Source organism: Vigna unguiculata, chromosome 9 (assembly GCF_004118075.2).
Source record: "Vigna unguiculata cultivar IT97K-499-35 chromosome 9, ASM411807v1, whole genome shotgun sequence".
NCBI lineage: Eukaryota > Viridiplantae > Streptophyta > Magnoliopsida > Fabales > Fabaceae > Vigna > Vigna unguiculata.
In genome coordinates, this window is record NC_040287.1 from 22,532,126 (window position 1) to 22,544,805 (window position 12,680).

At 34.8% G+C, this 12,680-nt stretch overlaps 1 pseudogene; it reads right to left on the bottom strand.

Annotated features, from left to right (window-relative positions):
• Nucleotides 1-7,452: 7,452 nt before the first annotated feature.
• LOC114163564 lies at nucleotides 7,453-11,537 on the bottom strand (annotated as a pseudogene).
• Nucleotides 11,538-12,680: the final 1,143 nt, after the last annotated feature.

Below are 12,680 nucleotides of genomic sequence, written 5' to 3' on the forward strand. Positions count from 1 at the left end.
AAAAACAAATTATTAACAATCGAATAAAGAAGACAATTTTTTTATATTACCAAGTAAATGAAAGTTTTATGCTATTAAATGTTAGAAAAAGCAGAAGACAAATTAAAATGTTGAAGCAAGATTTTGATGATGATAAAAGAAACCTAAAAGCCAACAGGAAGACAATATGAAGACAAGAGTTTTATGTTTAAAGTTATCTTGTAAAATGTTTAAAGTGCTTAGAATAGCTTAGAATCAACAACTAGATCATAACTCTTGCATTTTTGTAAAAATCAATGTGATAATCGATTATTCTAAGCTGAGTTCAATTTTTCAGAAAAGCACTTGAATAATCGATTATCAATCCAAGATAATCGATTATCTGCTCAAAGTGTTGTTTTCGAAAAATACACTGTAATAATCGATTATCACTAGTGATAATCGATTATCCCTGTCAATTTGAACGTGACTGTTTAGTTTTTTTTGACCTAATTTTTGAAACCCCTATTTAAGGAACATCAGAGTTACTTCGAACTTACCTTTTTGAGAAGCTAGAGTGGCAGTGTTGTGACTGCAAAGAGAGTTCTCTGAGTCTTCTTGTGTTGTGACTGCAAAGAGAGTTCTCTGAGTGTTCTCAAAGAGCTTTGAAAAACCTAGTGTGTGTAGAGCGATAACTTTTCCTAAGAGGGTTTCTAGGAGATTGAGTGTTGTTGTTGTTGCAAGGAAAGCTGGGTCAAATTCTCAGTGTGATTCAGAGAAAGGTTGTTCATCTCTTGTGGCTTCAAGAGAGTTGTTATCTGTTTGTAATATGATATTTGTTAGTGATTGAGGTATCTCTTTATTTGAAAAGATTAACAACTGGACATAGGATCTTTTGATCTAAACTAGTATAAATATATGTGTCAATTCTTCTTCTTTATCTCTTTATTTTATCTACTATTGCTTTTAAAGGAATTGATATTTAAATTAATCGATAAAATTTCGAAAATTTTTTAAAGTATTAATTTTAATATTAAAAACCAATTCACCCACCTCTTGGTTTTTGTCCAAAAGTTAAACATTATAATGTGCGATACCAACATTAAACACTTAAATTGAGAGTGTTAAACATTCTCATGTGAAAGGAAAATATAGGATAAATAAAAATATTAAAAAGTAGTAGAAATATTCAAATGTTAGACATAAAAAATATTTAATTGACATACATCTTTTAAACATAATTGCATAAAGGTTATGATAAGATGAAAAGTATATTGGAAATGTGAATAAATTTCATGACAAACCTAACAATTAGAAGAAATAAAAAATAATATATATATATATATATATATATATATATATATATATATATATTATATATATATATATATATATATATATATATATATATATATATATATATATATATACGGTTACTTAATTAACTGTAAATATTTTAATTATTTAAACGGGTATTGGAATAGGGACAAGACAAATATGTACATCCCCTAACCAGTTGAAAAAGTCGAAAATACCCCATCTCCGTACCAATTCAATCCGAGGATCCTATTCCCTATACATGTCAACATATAATATTTTGTTACAAAAGATCCAAAAGACGAAATCTTTTCAAAATATTTACTATATAAAACAAAAATTATTTTTAAATTTAATTAAAATTATAAAAGTATAAATTAAAAACATACAAAATACAAAACATACAAATTACAAAAATATAAAACAGTAACGGTAAAATGATGAAAACAAAATTATAAAACTAAAATTTAAAAAGTTTAAAATTGAAAATATTAACATATTACAAAATTACCAAATTATAAAAATATTTAAAAATATAATTTCATAATAGCAAACTTATGAAATTATGAAATTTAAAAATATAAAATTATAAATTATCTAACAATGGAACTAGTTACAAAATTACAAATTAAGAAATAATGAAAATAATAAAATTATAAATCATAAAATTATCAAATTGAAAATTTTTTATTTAGTTATAATTCTATAATTTTATAATTTTATAATTTTATAATTTTATAATTTTATAATTTTATAATTTTATAATTTTATAATTTTATTTTTATAATTTTATATTTTATAATTTTATAATTTTATAATTTTATAATTTTATAATTTTATAATTTTATAATTTTATAATTTTATAATTTAATTTTATAATTTTATAATTTTATAATTTTATAATTTTATAATTTTATAATTTTATAATTTTATAATTTTATAATTTTATAATTTTATAATTTTATAATTTATAATTTTATAATTTTATAATTTTATAATTTTATAATTTTATAATTTATAATTTTATAATTTTATAATTTTATATTTTATAATTTTATAATTTTATAATTTATAATTTTATAATTTTATAATTTTATAATTTTATAATTTTATAATTTTATAATTTTATAATTTTATAATTTTATAATTTTATAATTTTATAATTTTATTTTATTTTATAATTTTATATTTTATAATTTTATAATTTTATAATTTTATAATTTTATAATTTTATAATTTTATAATTTATAATTTTATAATTTTATAATTTTATAATTTATAATTTTATAATTTTATAATTTTATAATTTTATAATTTTATAATTTTATAATTTTATAATTTTATAATTTTATAATTTTATAATTTTATAATTTTATAATTTTATAATTTTATAATTTTATAATTTTATATTTTATAATTTTATAATTTTATAATTTTATAATTTTATAATTTTATAATTTTATAATTTTATAATTTTATAATTTTATAATTTTATAATTTTATAATTTTATAATTTATAATTTTATAATTTATAATTTATAATTTATAATTTTATAATTTTATAATTTTATAATTTTATAATTTTATTGTAAGGCCCCATTTTTCCTGCCCCATTTTTCCTGCCCCAGAGGTTAGTGGGCTGCCCCTAAGTGGGCCTAAGGGTTGGCCCAATGTATATAAACCCTGCTATGTTGCCCTAATCCCACCTCACATTCACTCTTTCAGAAACCAGCCGCCATCCCTCACTACCTCTCACGAAAAGCTCTGCTAGGGTTTACCCTAATGTCCCCCTCCTTCAAGCTCAAACTCAGTCCTACTCACGTAAGTCGTCCCTTGACTCATGCTTCTGTTTTCATGGTCTATGTTTGCTGTTATTGTTAGGGTTTAGTAATAACCCGCCTCCTTTCTTCTGTTTCACCGTCCGTTCCAGCTGCTGACCACCCTAAGGACAGTTTGGTCTCCTGTGTGCGTGTCGGAGCGTTCCGCTAACTTGATTTCCAGGTACGGGAAGTTAGGGTTCTAGTTTCGAGTCTTTTTAGAAATGTTTCTGCGTTGGTTGTTGATTGCATAGTTGGATCTGTCGTTTTGATGCGTGAAAATACTTTGCATGTGTTGTTTGGTCGGAAAACATGGCTGTTGCAGTGAAGAACAGTGGCGAGACCTGTTAATCTCGCCTAAGCGAGATGAAACAGGGAGCTCGCCTAGGGTTATTGCACGAAAGGTCGCCTGGGCGACCTGCTCGAAGTTTTGAGCGAGGGAACACCTCGCCCAGGCGAGAGGGTTCTCGCTTAAGCGAGATCCCGTGATGTTCCCTGAGTGCTCCATCGAACCCTAGCCTAGGCGAAGGGAAGGCTCACCTGAGCGAGCACGTCTCGCCTGAGCGAGATTCCCCAGCCTGAGCGAGGGATTGGACGAGGCAGTGCGCTGTTTGGGTGTTCGTTCATCCTTGGATGATTGTTATTGGTTTGGGCGTGAATTGTATGATGAGAAACATGTATATAATGGAGTGTGGTGCATGCTTGGCATGAATTACGAATTTTGTATGACGAGTTTGGTATGAAACCTCACATGTGAAATAAATGAGTGGTTTGGAACTAAAGGAACTTGGTATTAATGTGAGACGAGGCCCTAGACTCATTGGGGTGGTGATGATCGGAGGTATGGATTTGAGATGTGATTGATATGAGGATTAAACTTCAAGGGTTGATATGGAATTGTAAAATATAATTTAATATTCTCTTATTGCTGATTTATGAATGTTGGTCCGTGTCAGTGTGTAATTCCTTGGGGTCTCTAGGTGAGACCTCCAGGGTCGCGCTTCAGTGGTAGGGACGTAATTCCATGGCCTTGCTAGTGGGTGTTCATGGTGGTGCCCCATCTGTATAACTAGGTAAGAATTCAAGGTAAGGTTGCATCCTGACGCTCCGAGGAGCCAGTTAGTCTCACTTAGAGCGGACTGACTCTTGTGGTGGGAGTAGCAGGAGGCCTGAAACTCATTAAGGGCTAACCTTGTGGTGGGAGAGATTTTGATTCATCGTAACACTGGTAACACATAGCTCAGGATCGAGCAGCTCAGGGTCGAGCAGGGGTATCCACCACAAGTGCAAGCATCCGCTGAATCCGACCAAGTTATACGTATCCGGATGAGTCGAGTCGAGTCGTAGTGTATTGAATGAAGAGTCATAACATGTTTGGTTGATATGTGGATGAGATGATGAAAATATACTTGATTGCATGTTGAATATGTTGTTGGCTCTAGCTTACCCGTTTTGTTGCATGGTTGTGATGTATGTGGCTGTTCTTTCTTGCGATGATCATCAACTTGGTTGATGGGAGCAGATGGGCGAGGCTCTCGTGGTCAACCAGGGAATGACGACTCCGCTACTTAGCCATCTGGGCTAGATCTCGAACGTCTTTCTTTCATGTTTCTTTAGGGCTATGGCCCCTGTATTCGTGGTTATTAGATTGTAAACTTTTAGTTAAACAGCTATCCTGCTTTTGTTGGCATCGTGGTGTGCCTAGCTAGTTTTGTAGGGGTGAGGTTGAGAACCTTAGGACTACGCTGCTATACTTTATCGCGTGACGTTTCCTTTAATTTCGTTTAATAATTAAATGGGACGTTACAGGTTGAGAACCCCAGGACTACGCTGCTATACTTTATCGCGTGACGTTTCCTTTAATTTCATTTAATAATTAAATGGGACGTTACATTTATAACTTTATAATTTTATATCTTTATAATTTTATAATTTTACGATTTTATGATTTTATAATTTTATAATTTTATAATTGTGTATTTTTATAATTTTATAATTTATAATTTTATACTTTTTTAATTTTATAATTTTATAATTTTATAATTTTATAGTTTTAGACTTTTATAATTTTACAATTCTATAGTTTATAATTTTACAATTTTATAATTTATAATTTCATAATTTTAAAATTGTGATGTAAAAATGCTATAAATATTTGGAAAGATGTCATCATCAATGTCTTATGTAACTAAATATTATATGACAAAATTTATGAAAACTAACAATGTAAAATAACTGTTACATCATAAAGTTAATAATCATGCTTAAACTCAATTGAAAAGTTTTATAATTCTAAAAGCTCAATACACCTTAGAAATTTACTACTGACTTAGTTGAAAATTTTCACTGGAACTCAAAACATAATTAAATATTACATAATCATAAAGTTCATAAGATATTCTAACTGTCTCATAACTCATACCTTGGTCGATTAAAAATAATTGACTAAAATTTATGAATAGTTCATATATGGAAATTGTATTTCATTTTATCCTATTTTGTATCTTCTGAATATTTGTAAAAATTGTAAGGCCCACTTTTCGTTCTGCCCCTTTTCTTTAAGGTTGCCCCTAACTATTGGGCCTTAGGGTTAGCCCAAAGGGAAAAACAGACCTAATCTGCCCCAAATACTAACTTGTGTTCACTTTTTGTAAAACAGAACCCTCACCTCCTTAGAGCTGCTGTCATATTCCTCCGCTAGGGTTCCACAGTATACTCAGCTTCACGTTCAGCTTGACCCCGTTTTGCTCACGTAAGTATTCCCAACCCATACTTTTCAATCTCTAGCCCTATTTCCATGGGCAGTGTTAGAGCTCCGGTATTAAACGCCCTCTGTTCTTTTTTTCCAGCTTCTTAATCTTCTCCTAGAGTTGTGGTGCTCCGTTGTTTGGTGTCAAGGCCTTAAAACTAGCTTATTCCAAGTAAGGGAAGCTAGAACGCTTCTGTTTGTTGGTATGATTGCAGTTGTTTGTATTTGTTTCGTGAATGGTTGAGTTGTGTGTTGCTGTGGATGTATAAGCTAGTTTGCATTTTTGTTTGGGTATGAGATATGACTGTGGTAGGGAGAAATAGTGGCGAGGTTCGACACACTCGCCCAAGCGAGCTTGTCTCGCCTAGGCGAGACTTGTAGGAACAAACCAGAGCTGCACTCGAGCTCTCGCTCAGGCGGAAGCTCTTGTTTTGAGCGAGGTACTATCTCGCTCAGGCGAGAGACGCTCGCCTAAGCGAGGACGCGTGAGAGCCTTGGGCTTGTTGCTCCTGTTTTAGCCCAGGCGAGGAACCTCACCTTTGTGCGAGGAGAGCTCGCCTAAGCGAGCCATGTGAAAGCCTCCAAATGCCCTTGTCGCGATCTCGCATAAGCGAGGGTCCACTGCTTAAGCGAGGGCACTCCTCTCGCCTAAGCGAAGATTCCTAGCTTGAGCGAGATCCGCTGCGAGTTGTGTTGTTTCCTTCACTTGGCTAAATGAAATGTTTGATTTATGATGTACCCTATATAATGTATGAGACCTGGGAAATGAAATACATGAGATATGCTGTGGTTATAAATTGGATTGATATGATTGCATGATCTCGACATGTGAAACAAATGAGATGGTTGGTGCTAAAGTGGCATGGTATTGGCATGAGATGAAATTCCACAACTATGGTTTGAGAGTAATGAATGGGTATGGAACCACTGGGAAAGAAATGAAAGAGGTGAATTATAAGGAGTTAGTATGTGACATATATGTATATGTGTGATAAACCCTTCTTGTTTGGTCCGTGTTAGTACGTAATTCCTTGGAAATCTCTAGGTGGGATTTCAAGGTCGTGCTTCAGTGGTCGGGACGTAATTTCATGGCCCCCTATTAGTGAGTGTCCATAGTGGTGCCCCATCTATATAACTTGTTAAGGATTCAAGGTAAGGATTGCATCCTGACACTCTAAGGAGTCAGTTAGTCTCACTTAAAGCGGACTGACTCTTGTGGTGAGAGTAGCAGGAGGCTTGAAACCCATTAAAGGCTAACCTTGTGTGTGAGGGAATTGATTCATTATAACACTTGTAACACATAGCTCAGAGGTGAGTAGAAGTATCCTTTAATATTCTATCTTCTTTTGTTAGCCTTTGGTTCTTGTATCTAGTATGTTTTAGACATCGTGGTGTGCCTCGAATTTTGTAAAGAGTAAAGTTTAAACTCCTTGACCGCGTTTATACTTTATTTTGTGCGACGCTTCCTTTAATTATTTTATTAATTAAATGGAACATTACACAAATTTATTTCATTTTATGTTATCTTTCTGTACTTAAGATACTTATGAAGAAACTTGTCTGCGTAGATCTTAACTAAATTAAGGAACTTCTATAAATCAGAGCATCTGTGGACGGAAATTTGAGGACTTGTTTAAAATAATTTACTAGCTACGCTAAGTCGAAACATTTCGAAAGGACCTGAAGAAGTCCTCCCAGAAACTGTACAGCAGAGAATTTAATCCTCTAAATATACAAATGTAGGGATCCCCGTTGTAATGTTGATTATACAACAACTTTATGCCAAATGAAATACAAAAAAAAAATATAATAGAAGCGACGCGAAAAAACAATTGAAACCATAGCGATATGCAAAAAAAAATGTATGGTGGCCTAAATCATTGCTAACCTCACTCTACAATGCCAAAATCAGAAGTAACTGATTATTTGCTCCTAAATAACAAATCCATAGAAAGTCCAACTGTTGATGGCTTGAATGGACGCATGAATTTCCATGATGACGCCATCTGGGACTCTTCTTTTTTGGCTTTCCTTCCTCTGTGATGTCCTGCACCAGCATGACTTCTAACAGGTCCAGAAGGTTTTGAATTAAATATCCCTGAGGAAAACGAGATGTCGGGGGCGCCAAGCGAAACTGGCCCTTTATTTGATGCATCCTCTAGATATCCAACAGCTCCATCTTGATGAGGAGGAGGAAATTTCTCACTCTTGCTTTTTGCATTTGCATGCGTTACAACTCTCCACCTCTGAAATTCAGTGAGAAACACATGTAATGGTGCTCAAGGGAGAGCATATAAGACACTAAGTGAAAAGCTCAATTTACCATGCTATCATCGAATCAAACAAAAGTTTCACAAAGCTCCATGTTCTCAAGGAATATAAAATATGATCACCAAAAACAGTTTAAATGACAGGGTAGACATGATCAGAATCCTAAGTAAGAAAATGCTAAAGAATCTACGACTCGATTCTTAAGTTCCAGACTGCATTACAGATTGTAAATCTAACCAACCGCGAAAATCAAGGTTTCATGAAAATATTATGTCAGCTTTAGTATGAAAAGGAAAAATAGAGGAAGCTCGGGCCTAAAAAAGTCATTGATCCAAAGAGTAGAGTACCTATGATATTTCAACTATTCACGGATTTGTACACACACAAGCACGAACTTGGTATAAAGGAATAAAAATTAAAACAAACACAGCAAAACCAGGTGAAGCCAAGAGGATATATCAAACACGACAACTACGTGTCTGACTTACATCTAAGTTTGTTTGGATCTCTGCATTTGCTTCGGGGGCAGGAACAGCCCGGCCACGCTCCCGTGCTCTGCCTCTTTTGACACCATCAACTGCACTAGTTTTCCACTTAGAGCCTTTTGCCTGAGGAAGAAACGAAAATCATTAGTGAAAAACTAGAGAAAAACAGTTGAGAAGTTAATTATGAAACATGAGAAGAGCAGAAGGGAACCTTCTTGCTTCTTCATCTCTCAGCTTACATCCAATTCTTTGCTGGGAGGATACTTTGGCAAACTCGATGGTTCACAAGCATAGGGCTCCGTGGTAAAAAACTGCAGATACAAAACATATCAAATTTATTATATCATGAATACAAGGTTAATAAATATACAGTGATCACTCACTTCACTATTCAGTGCTCCTGAGGCAGTTCCACGATCATCAGGATCTATTGCAAGAAGAGTTTCAATTAGAGGTAGAGAAGATGGACGAATGTCTTTGAATGTTTCTGAGATGCAACGTTTATATGGCTGCTGAGGCTTAAAGATTGTAGCATTTGGCAATTTATACTTCCTCCAATATTCCTCAGACGGAGAGCCACACAACTTAAATATTTTGTGCAGCTGTTCAACCTAGCCCCAAGCAACACAAAATTCAGTCATGTATCATCCTGAACATGCTCACTTCAAAAGCCATGAAAAAAAGGATGTTGGGACACACAAAAAGATACAGACAGTGAAAGTGAAATAGGATGAATCAACTTCAAACATTAGTGCTATAATGTAAAGGGTACAATTTTCACACAGAAAGGGTATAAGCTAAATACGCTGTACTTTCAGATGATAAACTAAATTACTAAACGGTTCTCATTTCAGTTAGCTTCCCTTTCATTTAGCTTTGTCTTTAAGATAGATTTTGCATTTTAGTTGATATTCTATATCTGCTCCATCAAGATGGTAGATTATTGCCATCACCAAACAAACTAAAAGTCGATGACACTGTCAAACACAAGCCCTCTATCTTTATCCAACTTGTGTGTCTAAGAGAACTTCCCAATAAATTTTTGCCAGTAAAGAAAGATTCCTGTACACGAAGCCTCAAAAGTGACTCTGGTAAGGAGCAAGATGAATTACAAACTACTGACGGGTACTTAAATATTTATAAACAGATTAGAAGAATCGCAATGAGTATACAAAATCTGAAGTTTAGAGAACAGAACCTGTAAACAAGTTGAAGAGCAATACCTCTGTTCGGCCAGGCATTATTGGCTTTCCAGCAAGCAGCTCTGCCAAGATGCAGCCAGCACTCCAAAGGTCAATACCCACACCATATAACGTAGCTCCAAGAAGAAGCTCGGGAGGACGATACCAAAGGGTCACCACTCTACTTGTCATTGCCTGTTTTATCTTGGTATCAAAAAGGTTGCCAGTCCAAAATCTGCAATTCTAAGGATTCCTTCATTGTCTATAAGCAGGTTGGAACCCTTGATATCACGGTGCAACACGCCTCGACTGTGGCAATGCTCAAGACCAGAGAGTAATTGCTTCATAAAGCATTTAACCTGTCATAGAGAATATACTGAGAGACAAATCAGCCTTTCAGTAAGAGTTTTCCTTTTGCTTTTAATATGAACGAATCTATCCTCCTCCTAGTTCGTCAATAATTAAAAAGAATCATTGCTTCATACAACTCCACCAAGTACTGAATGCGACAAGACAATCACCACGAATCTAGAAATAACCCTTGAATGATTTAACATTCACATTGCAACAGTTTGCAACTTTAACTGTTAATTCACACGCCTTATAACCAAACTTTGTTTTCCATTTAAACTAGGGGTAGACTTCAAATAAAAATTATAATGTCTCCATAATAGAAAAATAATCAACCAGACCCTTCTCAACATGTACAAATTTAACGGTAGACTTGCTTCCTCTTTAGATGGAAAGAAAAATACTCCTAATTAAACAATACATTTACTTCATAGAGAGATATAATAAATGAATTCTCAAAACACCGAAATCAAAGAAGGGTGAAATAAACAAGAAAGCAACATACTTAAAATTGTACACGATGCCCATCATCGCCTACAAAGCTCTAGAAGAAAAAGCTATGTCTTGAACAAAGCCCAAATAAAAATCAACAGCACCAAGGTCTCAAACCTAGTTACATCTCTCATGCCCAATTTTATCACAACAAAAGAACACGCAAAAATGCATTTAACAAGTAGCACGGCTGCTTAAAATTGTGGTACCTGAGGTTCAGTGAACTTGACCCTTGGCCAGCCGCAAGCCCTGCGAGATCATGCTCCATATACTCAAACACCAAATATAACTGCACGACATTCTAGAAGTAACCAAACCCTCAAGCTTCACCACATTGGGGTGATCAAGCCTCCTCAAAACAAGTATCTCTCTCGCCATGAACTTCACACTCTCCGGCTCCAAATTATCAAATCTCACTTTCTTCAATGCCACAATCTTCCCCGTAACCAGGTCCCTGGCCTTGTACACGTTACTATAGGTCCTTGTCCAATCTGAACAACACGATCATAGAAAACAACATTTACTAAAATAGATCCATTTTTCATTTTTTTATTAACTAATAAAACAAAAAGAAAATTACTTAACAAAAGTGCAAAATTTAAAATTAAGAGTTCGAAACCTTAGCAAGCTTCTCGAAAGTGTTGGCTCGACGAGGAGTCCAATCGCCGATTGCTTCGCCGGCGACGGCCATCAACCAAGACGGCCATCCCTGCTGCGTGACAGCGCACGGGTCCAGTCTTGGTTTCCGGCGCTCCAGCGCCGGAAGAGTCCCCGGAAAATCGCCGGTATTCCGGTTCCTTTCCTTATCTCGAACCCTAACGGCATTATTACCTTCTCCGGTAGCAACTTCCCGATGCTCTCTCCGTCGACGGCGCTGATCTCCGGCACGCGCCGGCGTCCCGAGCACGCAACCCATCCCTCACGTGAGGCGGCTTACGGCGGCGGCAGAGCACAGAAAACGCATGGATTCAAGGACAAAAAGCAAACAAAAAACTAAGCAGCCGCATCCTCGTGATGATTGACGGCGATTTCTGTGAAGAGAGAAGAGGGAAACGGAGAAGAAGGTTTAAGCTGGGTTGAAGAATGTTGCGTTGACGTATGTGTTGTTGTGAGTGTGATGAAGGAGAAGTGAATAGGGTGCAGGGGAAGGGGATTGATTGTGTGGAACGCATGTTGAATAAACGACACAGCGCGTGGGAAATAACGGAAATGCCACTGCGTCTGAAAGTCTGAGCTGGTATGTCAGTTAAATGGTGGCTATGGAAGGAAGAGGCAGAAAGTCCAAAACGACACATCGTTGTGACGTCACTTATTTGAGACCGTAAAGGTCAAGGAACTGCCATAAAAGTAAAAGGGGAAGAAATTTTTGCCTTTCTCTTCCGTGGAAAACAAGTTCCGCGGTTATTATCTTTTTCATTTCACTATTTTTGTTTTTTGCAATTCTCATTATTTGACTTTCTGGTTGGGACCAGTTATTGCCAGGTTTGAATTGATCTAAATTCCCAATTCAGATTTTAGGTGCAATGATTTAATGGCTTTCAACCAATGGATGATGAAGTTATTGGTTTCAATTCAGTTCTCAAATTGAAATTTTTTGTCAAATCTCTGACAAATGAAGTTTACTTCTACCCACCCTGCCCAACGTAATAAATTGTGCCCTTGCATTCATTACACCTAACAGAGAAACCATATCTAGAGAGAGAGAGTGAGGGGACCTGGTTCAAAGCCTTTACATTTTAATATTTGGTCACCAGGTCAAGTGAAAGTTAAAATAAAATTATGAATTAGTCAATAAATGAAATAATAATAATAGTAATGACTGTTAGAACCATGTTTTGAAAGGTTTCCATTGTTTTTGACATTTCAGTTCACATTGACGCTTCTAGAAGGACTATTTTAATTTGCTGAACAAGACTCCACGAACACATGTCATTGCCTTTAATTTTAGGGAACTAATCCCATGCACTTTCTCTTTATTTTTGTTACTTCTGTACAATATTATCGCAAGAAAAAAAATCTTAAGGTGAAATGTATGATGTTAATAAATGTATTTAAGAAT